Genomic DNA, 16,613 nt, shown 5'->3' on the forward strand with positions numbered 1-16,613 from the left:
AAAATATAACTGCTATATATCTGTTAGATGAGAGTTAACTCATTAGCATTAAACACTAAGATAATTACTGCATTAAAATCTCCTGCCATGTGGAGATGTAGAAATGAAAGCTGCCCCCTGCTTCCTCTGATCATCACAACCTCTGGATACTTTTCTAGGCTTCCCTGAGAATTTTTGTTAAGTAACAAACACAACCTGTGCAGCAGTCTTTTATTCTCTATTCATCATTAAAAGTGAGAAGTTGCTGGCTAAGACTGAAGTTTGTTAGCTCAGATGGAAACTTTGGAATAATTACTGATATCGTGTATTGTTAAAACCTGTGCTAAATTAGGTGGCGTGCATACATAATGTATGGAAAGGTAAGGCTGCTGCTTCCACGAACCTGACTTCTTCATAAAGAAAAATCAAATAGATTAAACACAGCTAACAGAGAGAAGGTGAAAAAGAAGCCCTTATTTCCAGTGATCATTCAGGAAAGGGCCTTAGAAGATTCCGTTCACATGCTAAAAGCATCCATTCCTCACTTAGACATCTACAGAAATAAGGAAAATTTAGTGAGTTAAAGGACAATATAGTGGATGTAACCCATTTTTCTTTTTATTAAATATCCCACTGCAACATCTAGGATTTGACATCCATATGTACAGGCAATAATAAAACTAAAATTTTCTACACTGGCTGATATCTCAGTTCAACCACAACAGTTAGCTCTCAATTTCCAAAGCAGTATGAAAAGCAATAGTCTTTTTATTTGCTAACCAGAACTGTGAATTTAATCCTCTAGAAATAGATTTGAAGTTGTGCTCTCTTGCTTACCTTCTACTGTGATTAGATCTATACATTTTAAACTGTATTTGGAGGATAGAGTAAAATTTCTGTGACTCTGTCATTAAAATAAGTAACAAAGGTAAAATATGATCACAATGAGCCAAGGAATTAAAGTGAGATACGTAGTAATTCATGCAAAGGGCAAGATAGTTTCTCTGCTGTTAGCTTCAAAGGTTGTAGGTAATAAATTAAAAACTATAAGCAAATTTAAAGAATTAAAAGAAAAGCAAATAACTCTTGAGACTGATTTAGGTAGGTAATTTATCACTTCTTTATATCTCTCCCAGGAGATTAACTAGAGAAACTGTGGATATTGTATCAACGAGTGACATTCAAAATATTTTACAACGAACATGGCACCAGCACCAATCTAACACAGCAGACTCCAGCCCGAATGAGGAAGTAGGTCCCCGAGTGTGTGCCTCTTTTGCAGCAGGCATCAACCATTTAGTTGCTGATTATGGGGGGCTCTGGTGGGTTCTGGGAAAGGGTCTAGGGCAGCCAAGGCAGAGGGAAGACTAGGGAGGACCCACTCAGAGATTTTGCTGCAGAAACTCTTTACCAACGTAATCAAAGATTTTCAGTATTTTTAACACTTGGAAGAACCATACAGTGCATTACCCCTGGTGCTGTCATGAGCTTTGAGGAACTGAGGAAGGAGGAAAGGAAGAGGAAGGAGGAGCAATGAACATATCGTTTCCTCTAGAATAATTTACCTTTCACTTCTCTTCCCTTAGTGAGATCCTACTCATCTTATGGATCTCAATTCACGTGTCATATATGAAGTCAAAGTCCTCACTACCAACAGAAACCTCTGCCCTACTTCTCATTCCCCTCTCTCTGTAAGTATACATGTATGTGTGTGGTCATTTGCTTACTCTCTCTTTTTCACACTAGACTCTAAGGCCCTGAGCACAGGGACCTTCTCTTTTTGCTCAACATTTTCTTCCTAGCAACTAGAAAAATATTCGATGCCAGCACTTTGGGAGGTTGAGGTGGGCGGATCACGAGGACAGGAGTTCAAGACCAGCCTGACCAACATAGTGAAACCCCGTCTCTATTAAAAATACAAAAAGAAATTAGCTGGGTGTGGTGGCGTGCACCTGTAATCCCAGCTATTCAGGAGGCTGAGGCAGGAGAATCACTTGAACCCAGGAGGCAGAGGTTGCAGCGAGCCAAGATCGTGCCACTGCACTCCAGCCTGGGTGACAGAGCAAGACTCCGTCTCAAAAAAAAAAAAGAAAGAAAGAAAGAAAGAAAAATATTTGATGCACAACAAGAATTCTTAATAAACGAGTGAATGGAAAGCTTAGTTTGGTTTTTTAAATTTACATGCTACATAAGGCAAAATAAAAGATCAATTAAACTGACTTCGTTACTATTAGTCCACTCACAGTAAGGGAGAAAGTTCTGCAAGTAAAAAAAAGATAATAATAAAAATATCTAGCATTTATTGAGTTTTCCTATAGGTTAATCACTGTGCTAAGTGTTTCAAATACTGTCTGTCAAACAGCAGAGGCTGAACTCTTAATCTCTACCTATTTTTCTTCTCATGTTGAATCCATTTTATGTGGGTAAGCTGGCAGATATTTTGTGCTTCTGTACAGGATTGGATTAGGTATGCATAAGAACCAAAGTAATGCATTATAAGAAAAGAGATAACTTAAGAAAAACTGCGTCAGACTTTTTCAGGTTATCTATTCCATGAGCAGATGGTATACTTCTGAGGAAATATCAGGATATATTAAAGAAAACGTTTAGGCAACTGATGTTTATGTGGGTGCCGATTTCTGGCTACAGCAGATGCCTGTTGCTTCCTGACATCTGCCATATTCCACTCTTAAGTACCAAAAAAACATACAGCTGACAAAGTTGCATAGATAGTGGCTTTGCATATCAATAAGTTGTGCTAGCTAGTCCTATAAGGCATTATCTAACCAGGAACTCAAAAGCTGAAGTTGATCTCTCAGATACTGTATAACAATAGAAAGAACACAGACATTGGAATTAAACAAGCCTGAGCTCACTATCTTGGGCCTCCCATTTACATGCTAGGTAATTTTGAAAAATATTTTTAACCTCACAGAACTTAAGTTTCTTTATTGGTAAAATAATTTAGTAATGTTTAACCTGCTGGTTGCCACAAGATTCAAATAAACATAAGTGCCTGAAAAATCCTAGGCACTTAATAAATGCTAGCTAAATGTCTAAACTACACCAAAATTTGATCTTGTAGAAATGTGTGTTGATGGTCTGATGAAACAGAATAAAATAAATTTTAAATCTGGAGGTTTTGAGGGTAGGACTGGGCCTATGAGCGGCACAGGCTTGAAACCGAAAGAGGAATAGAAAGAGTTGGCATCTATTCTTGGGGTTGAAATATCCATAGACATAAAGGCAATCTCACTTTGCAGCACTCCCTTGGAAAACGGCTCAGAGGAGATGAACAGTAGAGTCAGAAGTGGGGCTGCCAAGAGAAAAGCTGAAAAGGGAATTGTAGAGGATGGGCTCTGAGGCTAGTTTGACTACTGCTTCTTTTGTGGTATAAAACTTCAAGTTACAAATTGTAGTGTTATAATTAAGGCTCACAGGAGAAAGCGGATTAACTGAGACAATGGCCCATTGAGTGGTAAAACCAAAGGAATTCTCTAAGAGGCCTCTAGTCAGAAAGGATGGAAGCTCCCCTTAGAGGTCAACCCTCAGAGAAAGTATGGGAGCTCAAGTACATTTCCTCCCCACACCAAACCCCCAGGCTCATATGGCCAGTAATCAGAGGTCTGGGAGCATCTACTGGAAGGCAGCAAGTCCCTACTTCTGCTAGATGGACAAAGTCTTGAGGTTACACCTCCTGAAGCCTGGAGGAAATTTCATTTTCTTCTTGTCTTCTAATTGTCCAGGAAAAAACTCTAAGGAAATTCAGATCACTGAGTTAACGCCTCTGCTAAAATCTCCGCTTGGTTCAGAACCATATTGTTTGCTGCAACTGATTAATTGTATATGCAGTCAAGTTTTCCCTTTTATGAATTAGCATACCATGTTTAAAAAAAACCCCTTAATTAATTTTGCCCCACACCAATTGATTATTATTGGGTTCACTGTCTTCATCCATCCCAATCATTAGACACTTATAAATAAGAGTTTTGCTTAATACTCTGGGGATCATATGTCTAAGATCTGTTAAGAAAATGTGACGGTTAATTTTATCTGTTAACTTGCTTAGGCCATGGTACCCAGATTTGGTGAAACACCACTCTAGATGTTGCTGTGAAGGTATTTTTTTAGACAAGATTAACATTTAAATGAGTCAAGCAGATTACCCTCCATAATATGAGTGTACCTCATCCAATCATTTAAAGGCCTCAAGAGGAAAAAAAGACTCATATCTCACAAGGAAGAGGGAACTCGGCCTCCCTATTGCCTTTGGAGTTGAGTTGAAACATCAACTCTTCCCTGGGTGTCTCCATCTTGCCAATCTGCCCTGCAGACTTTGGACTTGCCAGCCCCCACAATCATGTGAGCCAATTCCTTAAAATAAACCTCTCTCTCCACACACACACACACACACACACACACACACACACACCCTATTGGTTCTGTTTCTCTGGAAAACTCTAATACAGAAAGCTTTTAAAGTTGGGGACTGGTAGTGTTGCAAAAAGGGAGTCTTTTAAAGTGTTATAATCCAGGCCAGGGGTTAGTCAACTTTTTCTGTAAAGGGCCAGATAGTAAATATTTAAGGCTCTGCACATCATAAGATCTTTGTAGCAACTACAAAGCTCTGCTATTGTAGCACAAATGGGTATGGCTGTGTTACAATAAACTTTTACTTATGGACACTGAAATTTGAATTTCATATAAGTTTCACATGTCACAAAAAAGCTTTCTTTTTATTTATTTTTTGAAGTTTTAAAACGTAAGAATTATTCTTATCTCACAAGCCATAAAATAACAGCCCACGGGCCACAACTTGCTCTCCCTGGTCTAAGGTGACAACTCTTAAACTATAATCTTTGGCTTCCTGAGAGCTGCAAGGTTCCCTGTGGTAGGATCTGATTCAAAATTGTGAGTTCTTTCTTTGGTGGTTAAGGATTGAATAAATGAGACAAGTGCTATATACTTATTTTTATGTACTATAAACTACTTATTAGTAATCTAATAATGTTTAATAAAACTAAATGGTTTATTAAGCATTACTTAAATTTGGCTATAAAAACTAAAACCAACTTAATGCTAGAATTTTTCTCCACCTCTGAGCCTGTTTAGCTTTAACAGTACAAAAATTACATGTTATATTCCCTAAATTACTTCACAGACATTATATACCATCATAACCATAACATACTATACTTTTATTCCACATCACTTACCATAGTTGTAATTAATTAAATTGTTTAAAGTCTGTTGCTCTCAGTAGACTCTACACTTCATAAGGTCAGTAACCATGTCTTTTTTTTCACCAACATGAACCCAGCCCATAGTATGTCTTGTACATTATGCAAATACATATATATGTCTGTGTGCATATATATACATATACATGTCTATACTTGTGGGCTAAAAGAATGAGTGAATGAATTGCTTCTGGTGTTAACTGCTGCAATTCTTACTTTTTAATTATATAGAAGTTATTACATAGAAGTTTTCACAGCCAGGCGCTGTGGCTCACGCCAGTAATCCCAGCACTTTGGGAGGCCGAGGTGGGTGGATCATTTGAGGTCAGGAGTTCAAGAATGGCCTGGCCAACGTGGTGAAACCCTGCCTCTACTAAAAATACAAAATTAGCCGGGCGTGGTGGCAGGCGCCTGTAGTCCCAGCTACTTGGGAGGCTGAGGCAGGAGAATCACTTGAGCCTGAGAGGTGGAGGTTGCAGTGAGCCAAGATCACACCACTCCACTCCAGCCTGGGGCACAGAGCAAGACTCTGTCTCAAAAACAAACAAAAATAGTTTAAAAATAAAAAAAATTTAAAAAAAAGTTTTCACTTAGGTTCAACATGATCAATCCAGTTTATTGGTGATTATTTGATTACCCTATTGTTTATAATGATGAATGTTTGTACCAGTAGTATTTGGGGTCTTTAAGAAAAGTACGAAATATGTTTCTGAGTTATTCATATTTCCATTGTTAAAACAGCCATATAAAATTTACTCCTGGGATGTGGGAGGAGTAGTAGCAGTTAACAGAGATCTTTATTGTTACCTCCAACTTCTTATCCCACTGGAAAATAGGCAAAAGTTTGACAGCATTGTATTTGCAAGAAGTGTTGATGACAGAGGCATATCTCACTTAGTTGAAACCCTTTGATTCAGGGGTCCATGGACGTTTGGTTTTTATAAATTGTTTCTTCTTTACCACAAGGCTACACATTTGGAACACTTCTGCTAAGCCTCACCTCAGCTCCACTTAAGGTGATAGAACTTATGCTAGCTGTTTCCAAGGCAAAATGTGAGAAGACAGGAGTCCCAAGATAATACTTCCAAATCATTAGGTCTCTGTGTGTTTTGTTTTTACAGACATGCATGTACAAACAGGAGCTCCAGGGGTAATGGTGCAGATCTTCGTGTCTTAAAATCTGGGCCTACTGTGAGATAGGAGAAAGGCTTCCGTGGAAAACGTCAGGACCACTGATCTGTACTCAACAGCTCCAGATACAGATTTGATCTAATTAACCTCAGTATTTCTATCACTTAATCAAGAAAGATCCAATTCCAGCAACTCTAATTTTAAACTGTTTCACTAAGGGCAGCATTAAGGTAATTTAGGTAAAAACAAAATTTAAACAAAACGAGGAAAGGGAATGTTAATTACTTCAGGGAAATGTATTAACTCCCTGTTCATTGAATGTTCAATGGTTATTTGTTGTAATTGCTCTTTAGTGACTATTTATTGTGCACATTACACAAGCTGCTCTTTAGAATTGCTGATTTGGAGATAAGAGGAAAACTGCAAAACTACCAACAAGTTCACCAGACATAAAGATTCCTGAAACCCTTTATGTTCTTTAGGCTTTTAGCAACTTCTGCACAAAGTTATCAATGAATCTAATGACCCAGTTCTGCCAAACCCCAATCTGCTACTCTGATATGTACTCAGAATTTAACCTGCAAGTTTTGCAAAGGTTGGCCCAATTTGCAAAGTTCAAAGAGGTGGCTAAAATTGTTCCTGAGTCTGTAACAACTCTTCCAAAAGAGATAATCTTGTCAAGCTGTGATGTCTAGTTATCGCAAGAAAAAACTTAAGGAAAGGAAGCTTGTGTGTGTGTGTGTTATAAGTGTGCAAGTGTTTGGAAAAGGAAGTGCTGCTTGAATTAAAACTGTTTTTGTATTTTCCTTATTTTAGAGGAAGAACATTCTAGTATGTCCCTTCCAACCCCCACACACCCACCCCACACACACACACAAAAAAAGCCTGCTCAAGTCTTGCCTTCTGTCTTTAGCCTAGCTTCTACAACATAACATCTCTCAGAGAAGCTTTCCGCCTCTCCACTGATCCAGAGCCTATCTGTTTTTTCAATTCCAAATCAAGCCCTCCCCCATCCAACTTCTTCCTGAGTTGCCTTCCAAATGTATCAGTCTATATCAATTCCCCTTTTCTCTAAAGCAACATTGTCTCTGTCTCTCATATATCTTATTGCTTGGCTGTTTGCTTTTACTGAGCTGTTTCACTTCTCCACTTCTCCATAATCAAGAGTATAAACTCCAGGAAGACTAGGAGAGTGCTTCATTTCCTTTCAAACTAAGGAGAGAAGTGTTATAGGAGCTATTCATAGGGTCTTGTAAGTACAGTAACAGAAATGGGGGAGTCAGGAAAACCTCCATGGGAGACACCCCAAAGCGACATTCTCTCATACGTAGCTAGGCCTCTCTGTTCAACCCAATGTTCTAGCAAAGGCTCTGGCTCTTTTTGTCTTCCTTCTGCCTATACTTACCTCTTTTTCTGAAAGCAGATTCCCCTAATACTCAATCATTTTGCTTTTGCATCATTGATGAAACTTCCTTCCTTTCTTTCTTGCAAGAGCAGAAAGAACTGAGCTACAAACAAGTCTGCTGTAGGTTTAATGATCTCTGCTGTATTTTTATTTTTCTCTTATATGTCTATATTATATATGCTGTGGTACTATTGCATATGGATTGGTTCCAGGTCACTGGTTGGCAAACCTAAACTCCAATTTTCAAATGGTATTTTACTTGCAGACTTCACCATCTGTTGAACAAGTATGTTATTTGTGTCAGAACAGATAAATAAATAATAACACAGCAGACCTACCACCTAGGGGTTTGTGTGTTCTGCAAGCAAGCGGTAGCATTATACCTAATTTATGAGTAGGCGGCTGAGGATGTAGAAATTTTGTGTATCTAAAAAGCATAGAAATGACCTTTTAGGGTTTTTTTTCTAAATTAGAAAAGGGGCTTTCTCACTCGAATAGTACATCAATGTTCACAGCAGCATTATTCACAATAGTGAAAGATGGATGCAACCCAAGTGTCCATCAATAGATGGATAAATAAAATATTGTGCATACATACAATGATATATTATTAGCCTTAAAAAAGAAGGAAATTCCAACACACACAACCTAGATGAACCTTGAAGATATTTTGTGAAGTGAAAATAAGTCAGCAACAAAAGGACAAATACTGTATGATTTCATTTATATGAGGTACCTAACGTTGTCAAATTCATAGAGACAGAAAGTAGACTGGTGGTTGCCAGGGGCTGGGAAAAGGGAGGAATGGGGAGTTAGTGTTTAATGGGTCTAGGGTTTCAGTTGGAGGAGATGAAAAAGTTCTGCAAATGATGGTTGCACAGCCATGTCAATATACTTAAGGCCGTAAACTATACACTTGAAATGGTTAAAATGGTAAATTTTGTTATGCACATTTTACCACAATAAAAAGGGGGGCCTTTCTTGATCAATGTCAGTAATACTTTTTTTTCCTCAAAAATAATGGAAAAATGAATGAGCAAGTAAACGTGGGATCCTGCCCATCTCTTCACTTGGCTCATCCTAGCCTCACTGTTTCACTGATTGGTTATATAAATAATTTCTACTTCAGGTATTTAATAAAAACAATAAGTAAGCCATCTAGAGGAAATGGATTTCAACACCATTTTAATACTTTAAACTTTTCTTTAAATTGGTGTTGGGAACAAGCCCCCAAAATCTGGCCATAAACTGGCCCCAAAACTGGCCATAAACAAAATCTGTGCAGCACTGTGACATGTTCTTGATGACCATAATGCCCACGCTGGAAGGTTGTGGGTTTACTGGAATGACGGCAAGGAACACCTGGCCCGCCCAGGGCAGAAAACCACTTAAAGGCATTCTTGAGCCACAAACAATAGCATGAGCGATCTGTGCCTTAAGGACATGCTCCTGCTGCAGTTAACTAGCCCAACCTATTCCTTTATTTCGGCCTATCCCTTCGTTTCCCATAAGGGATACTTCTAGTTAATCCCATTTCCTATAAGGGATACTATTAGTTAGTAGAATATCTATAGAAACAATGCTTGTAAATTTTTTTGACCAGCATGGCACATGTATACATATGTAACTAACCTGCACATTGTGCACATGTACCCTCAAACTTAAAGTATAATAATAAAAAAAAAAGAAACAATGCTAATGACTGGCTTGCTGTTAATAAATATGTGGGTAAATCTCTGTTCGGGGCTCTCAGCTCTGAAGGCTGTGAGACCCCTGATTTCCCACTTCACACCTCTATATTTCTGTGTGTGTGTCTTTAATTCCTCTAGTGCCACTGGGTTAGAATCTCCCTGATCGAGCTGGTCTTGACAAATTGGCATCACCTTCACATACCAAGTAGGCTTCTACTTGCTCTGTTCCTAAATATTTCTCACACCATTTGTCATCTGAAATTCCATGTGCAGGGACATAAAACTTGTGTTCCAAAATGAAAAACAGGAAATAATATGCACACAATAACTTAGGAATGAGAAGAAATTTTCTCAAATTCACTATACCTGTGTTGTTCACAGTATGATCTTGCAGCATATTGCATCACAATAACTACAGAGAATCTAGTAAAAATCTTATCCCAGGCCTACTGAATTGGCATCTGTGGAACTAGGGACTTGTAACCTGCATTTCAAATTAGCTCCTCCAGTTACACTTATGCACGCTAAAGTTTGAGAGTCAGTAAACTAAAACATAAGTGAATGATACAAGTATAAGGAATATTTCTCTTTAAAAATGCATGAAAAGATGAAAAACCATAAGCGTAATGGGAGTCTGATTGAAGGGCAGAAACATGACACTGGGTACGTCAAAATAAAAATAACACATCCTTGCTCAAGCCCAGCTTTGTACTCACTGATTCTTTAACTAAGATAAATAACATCAGAATGATGTCACAGACTTACACAACAAAGAAGCAAAAGTTTTTATTGGGAGATACACTAAAAGTAACAATCTGTCTTAAGTGTTTTTGGAGAACTTGAAGGATCCGCGTACTGTGTCATGCGTCTCTAGTGTGTCATAGTAGGAACAAAAAAAGGCACACAGTCTCTTCGCATTGTCATCTCTGACCAGCCTGCCCAAACTCAAATACAACTTTGTATTATATAGTGTTTTTATTTCATTTGAATTACCTAAGTAACTTCTACCTAGGGCTACCCAAAGACCCTTACACTTTGCTTCTTTGCAGTTTTCTGTCTCATATCTTTGAGAATTATAGAGTGTCTTGTGGCCATATCATATGAAAGGTGTCAAACAATTAAAGAACGCATGGAGTGGCTTTTGTCTCTTCAGGAACCACTTTTCCATTAAAAAAAAAATAAGAGAGAAAGAAAGAGAGAGAGAGAAAGGAAGGAAGGAAGGAAGGAAGGAAGGAAGGAAGGAAGGAAGGAAGGGAAGAGAGCTCAAAAGCCAAAGCAACAAAATGGGTAAAAATATTGTCAGTGCTGCAAAAGCCCCAGTGTTCACACAGCCTTTCTGACAATCTCAATATGTATCCTACAATAAGAATTTCAGAACAGTATGACTGCAATATGTTTCAAAGTCAGTGTGGTTTGCATGATAAGGCTCATTTCTCTTCAACTCTTCTAATGTACATACTGTGCTTTCATGCTGGTTTTTTTCCTGCCTGTATGTCTACATTTAACTCTTTACCTCCAAATAAAGAATTTCATCTCTGACCATGACTATATAAGAACAGCTCTTTTTTTAATCACTAGTTTCATTCGTGTTCTGTCAGCAACTTCAAAATGTACTGTGAATAAATCACTTTGGAGCATTTATCTAAGGAACTGCCATTCTCACTCCCCACCCCATACCTTGTGTTTCATATCCATGTCATAGTCCCAAATACTCTGGGTTCAGAAAGCAGCAGCTGACTGTGTAGCATGTGAGGACACCTATCCATGGGACCAGAGAAAGGGAATGGATACAGGGACATTGGGAGGGAAGAGTCTTTAGGTTTTCATGACTGGAGGAATGGGAGAGGCTAGGGAGAAAGGAAAGAGTTCAACTTAAATCAGAGATTTCAAGCTGGGTGATAAAGAGAATCATGATACCACCAGCAGAGACAGAAAAGAAAAAACTGGTTTTGAGAGCAAGATGATGCATTTCATTTTAGATATAGAATTTTCAAACTGATGACAGGATGTCCAAATAGAAACATCTGGCAGAAAACTGCAGATGCAATACTGCAGCTAAAAAGAAGCGTTGAGGCTGGAGATGGTAATGTGATCATTTTCATTTATGTAATGGTTATGTCATTACAATAGATGAGATAGCTGAAGAGGAGGAAAGGGAGACAAAGCAGAGCATGTGGCTAGATCTTTAAGGTATGAAGAAGAAGAGAAGCCAGTGAAAGAAAGAGGGAGGGATAAGGTAATCAGAGAAATTGGATAGGAACTGTAGTAGCTCAGAGTTACAGAAGTCAAAGGAGGAAGATAATCAAGAAAGTAGAGATTCAGTTGCATGAAGCAGTAGGAAAAAAAGACCAATGAAAATGAGGATCACAAAAACATTAGGTGCTTGCTTCATCAGCACATACACTAAAATTTGAATGATACAGAGGAGATTAGCATGGTCTCTGTGCAAGGACGACATGCAAATTTATGAAGTGTTCCATATTCATTAGGAGGCTATTGGTATGTTTTAGTAGAGCCAGATTTTAGGGTAATGAGGGAATGGGAAGATGGGTTATGACACCACCAGCAGAAATAGAAAAGAGAAGAATTGGTTTTGAGAGCAAAATGATACATTTCATTTTAGACATGGAATTTTCAAACTGATGACAGGATATCCAAATAGAAACTGGCCAATAGAAATATAACGTGAACACATATGTAATTTAAAGTTTTCTATTAGCCACGCTATTGTTTTTTTAAATCACTCTTCCCTTTAAAATCCTTCCACAGCTCTCCATTTATCCAGAATAAATCTAAACCCTTTAGTATACAAAGTCCTTCTAGGATAGTCTCTTATGCTTCCTCTAGCCCAGCTCCAGCCTGCATGATGACACAGCCATATTGGGTTTCTGCAGTGCCTTACATGTGCCATGCTGTCTCACATCTCTGTCTTCTTTCTCCTCTACCTATAGTTCCCTGTTCCCCTGACCCCTGCCCCAGTATACCTTTCTATTCCTACTAATCCCTCAAGACTCAGCTTGTGTCACCTCCTCCATGAAGCCTCCTCTAAACGCCAAACTCATTCTTCATTTTAACACCCTGCATATCTTTCTTACAGCATTAATCACTCAGCACTGTGGTTTCTGGATGCAACCAAGCTATCCTTCAATAAGTGAATGGATAAACATACTGTGGTACATCATACAATATACTATTATTCAGTGATTTTTAAAAAGATAAATAAGATATCAAGCCACAAAAGACATGGGGGAAACTTAACTGTATATTGCTAAGTAAAAGGCAGTCTAAAAAAGCTACATACTATTTGATTCCAACTATATGACATCCTGGAAAAGGTAAAACTATGAGGACAGGAAAAAGATTAGTGGTTTCCAGGCTTAGGGGAGGAATGGAGGGATGGTGGAACATAGGAGATTTGGGGGGTGATGAAACTATTTTGTATGATACTGTAATGGTGAACACATGATATTATACATTTCTCAAAACTCAAGACTTTGTAAAAGTGAATCCTAATGCAAGCCACAGACTTTTGCTAATAATAATGTGTCAATATTGGTTCATCAAGTGTAATCTAATTTAAGAGAGGTGAACTATTAACACAAGGCAGTATAAGAAGCCATAACATTTCAGAGGGCTGGATTACTAGAGGGCTTGTGTTAATAGTTCATTTCTTTTAGATTAGATTACACTGTCCTTAAGAGCAGGAATCATATTTCTTTGTACTTTTGAATCAACAAAGGTGCCTGGCAGAATTCTACACTATAGGAATTATCTATCTATCTATCTATTCACTGACTTATGACTGAGAAGAAAAAAACCCTACCATGTTTGTATTTGTCAAGTTTGAGCTTTTCCTTTATTTGGAAGGTGAAAATATGCTACTTATCACCACCTTTTGACTTTCATAAACTGAATCCCTAATTCCTATTACAGAACTCTTATGTAATGTTAATTATAACATTAATATTCTTATCTATTTTATCTATTATATTTCCCTGAAGACTGGCACATATTTTTTAAGCTTGCTGTTGAAATGGATTGAAAGGAAGTATGCTACACGTATGACAGGATACACCTATCAACTTTATGGCTTAAATTTTTTTTTCTTAGGTTGGGGCAATCCAAATATTTTGTTTGATTAGCAACATTAATAGATATTGTGGTTCAGAAGAATATGGCAATCATATATTTATTACTAGTTTGAACTGTTGTCCAATATAAAATACTGCTACTATAAGTGAAGAGTCAGGGAAAGGAAGATGAGATGAGAAAGTGTCTTGACTAATTTAGTATTCTCCATTCAAAGCAGAAATAACATTTTGCTTCATGTTGACGACTGAATATACTCCATAGCCTCAAGCTAATATTGAATAGACACTGCTATTAATCCATTACATATGTTCAATGTAGTTAATCTTTTAAATATTGTATCACTAAAAAAGCTCATCAGGGCTCATGAATTCAGACTAATTGAAGAAAAGCCTAACACGGTAAAAAGTTAGAGTGATAAATCATCTTAAATTAATCTTAACACCTAAAATATACAGAGTAATTACATGATACCTAGTTGACTTCTTCAGAACTTGCTTCAGTGAATAAATTTGAAATTAGCATACTTGTTGCTGTGTCCTTCTGAACTATATAAAGACCTAAGGAAAGTTCGTTCTTATAAATCATGAGATGTAAATTCACTGAGTGTAGATTTCAGTGTGCGTCTTAAAATTATTTCCTTTATTCATTTATTCACAAAAAATTCAAGCAGTCCTCTTTTTAAGACCTGGAGAAGTGAAAATATAAATTTATAAGAGCATAGTGATGCTTACCTAGAGATACTATGGCAGGGTTCCACCGTGGTTGCACTAAAAGGTAGTTTCTGTGAGTGGTAGACTAGAAAATAATCCAAAATCTTAGAGTAAGTCCCCACTCATGTAGATGCCAACAGCCTTCAGTTCCCTTCACCACCGACTTCCTAAAATTCCATGTATTGCAAAAATTCTAAAATCTTATCATGATACTAAATTGGGCATTCACTATCAAGCAACAAATTGTTCAAACGGCTAATCTGATTTTGTCTTTTAAAATTACTGCATTTTCCACTTATTTTGAATACCAAAATGAAAGGAGTATGTATCACTCTGGCTCCTGGCAGAAAGAGACAGCTCACTCAAACTGTATAATTGAGAAGAATTTAATAGAGGCGCTATTTACAGAAATATGGGAAGGGCTAAGGGAAACCAGTTAGGGATAATGTTTTATTCCAGAGCTTGCAATTGTGAGAAGGTATAACACCCCTGGATCTGACGTGTACAGGGAGAAGATGGCTACTCAAACCTGGAGAGGAAAGGGAACTTGACAGGATCAATAGCCTTTAAAAGAAGAACCATTCAACCTATTGTGATCTAGCAGGGAGAGCCCCTAGAGTATATGTGTTCTGACCTCCCTCTCTAGGGAGATAGCCACTGGCTGAACACAATCAGAAGCCAGAGGGCAAATGTGTTGTTTGATAAAATCCTTACAGGTAAGTCCCCAGGCACAGAGAAGGTTGGAAAAAAAAAATAGAGAGCGAATCTGGAGAGCAAGTGTGAAATACTCAAGATAGTAGGACTCTTGCTGCAGGTAACAGAAAATATAATCAAGCTAATCCAAGCAAACAAGGGAATTCATTAACTTACGTATCTTAAAAGTATAGGAGTAGCTCTATCTTCACGCCCAGCTCAGCTTGATCCGACATCTCAAAGGACGTCACTGGGATTCAGTATCTTTCCATCTCTCAGCTCTGTTCTCCTCCATGCAGACTTCACTCAAAGCCTCTATGTGGTGGCAAGATATCTGATAGTAATTTCAGCTTGATATTCAGAAGTTAGCCAGGTGTGGTGGCGCAGGCCTGTAGTCCCAGCTACTCAGGAGGGTGAGGCAGGAGAATCGCTTGAACTCGGGAGGTGGAGGTTGCAGTGAGCCAAGATCAATCGTGCCACTGCACTCAAGCCTGGGCAACAGAGCGAGACTCTGTCAAAAAAACAAAAAAACAAAAACCAACAACAACAAAAAAACCAACAAAATTTAAGTATCCCTAAATTAGATAGCATTTTATAATAAAATCTTGTATAAATGTAAGTTCATGTCCCAAAGAAATTATAGTATGATGAGGTAACAATGGTAGAGCTATTTTAACCAGGTATACTACTACATGAACTTGCAACCCACAGTGAATTTTTCCAAGTGAGTGGCAAGGAACTATTAGAACTGAGCTTAGATTTGTATTTTCCTTAAATCGTCCTGATGTTTAGAGAAGAAAAGCTTTAACCAAGTAGACATAGTATTCCGTTCTCTCAGATCACACTGATAGGGTAGATGGAGCTTTTTATTGCAGCTGTGTATGTGCAGATAAGACAAAGTGAAGTATGCAAGTATTTAATCATCACATCTTTAAAATGATAGAGAAGATCATTTCTTTTTAGCTGTCTATGATGCTTTTTTTACCTTTCCTTTCAATAAGATACCTACATATTACTTTGTAAACTGCTTACCTACACAAAGTGCATTAGCTTCACACGAATTTGTTGGCTGGTTTCATATTTCTCTACAGAAATAAGTACATTTCTAAACTTATTCAGTAATGAATCTAAAGCTACATGTTTAGAAAAGCAATTGGGGAGCAGGATATCATTTTATTTCAGCCTGTTTAACAAGAAACAAACTGAGATGTACCAAAATGAAACAAACTGAGATGTACCAAAATAAATAGTGCACTTAGCACTATTTAAGATTGCCTTCTTTTTGCCCTCTTCCCCCTCCCTAGTTGTTGCTGGGATGGGAGTCTTAACTAAATGCCACCATGCCATCCTGATAGAGGTTGTGTACTCTGAATTTTAACTGGTCTCATTCTTAGGAGCTGGTATCTTTGGAGATCATGTCTCCCCACTGTTTTGATAATCTACTGAGATGTGGCAGCATTTTCTTCTGATCTTCCCACGTCTTCCCTAGGGGTTTCCTCATCCTGGCTGAGGACACGAATAGGTCTCCTCCAAGTCTGTTGAGTTCCCCTTTCTCACCTATATTCTGTGCCCTTTCTTTCTTGTGGACACAGAGAAACATTCACTGCTTTTTTCCATACCTCTTGGACTCCACAGTGTCCCAGGGTTGTCAGCAGGTATTCATTGTTCTAAA

The 16,613-nt window shown here is 37.9% G+C and overlaps 1 long non-coding RNA gene and 1 other non-coding gene across 3 annotated transcripts in view; one reads left to right on the plus strand and one right to left on the minus strand.

The window, feature by feature from the left end:
• LOC130541389 (uncharacterized) overlaps nucleotides 1-15,886 on the minus strand; it is a 195,717-nt gene extending 179,831 nt beyond the window's left edge. For both annotated transcript variants that reach the window (XR_010111477.1, XR_010111478.1), the window contains exon 1: nucleotides 15,119-15,886. This is a non-coding gene — a long non-coding RNA (uncharacterized LOC130541389). The remainder of the gene's footprint in view (nucleotides 1-15,118) is intronic.
• LOC112439367 (U6 spliceosomal RNA) lies at nucleotides 11,826-11,932 on the plus strand. The gene has a single exon (XR_003027664.2). It is a non-coding gene; the product is annotated as a U6 spliceosomal RNA (small nuclear RNA).
• Nucleotides 15,887-16,613: the final 727 nt, after the last annotated feature.

The sequence above is a fragment of the Pan paniscus genome, chromosome 2 (assembly GCF_029289425.2).
Source record: "Pan paniscus chromosome 2, NHGRI_mPanPan1-v2.0_pri, whole genome shotgun sequence".
NCBI classification, from domain to species: Eukaryota; Metazoa; Chordata; class Mammalia; order Primates; family Hominidae; genus Pan; species Pan paniscus.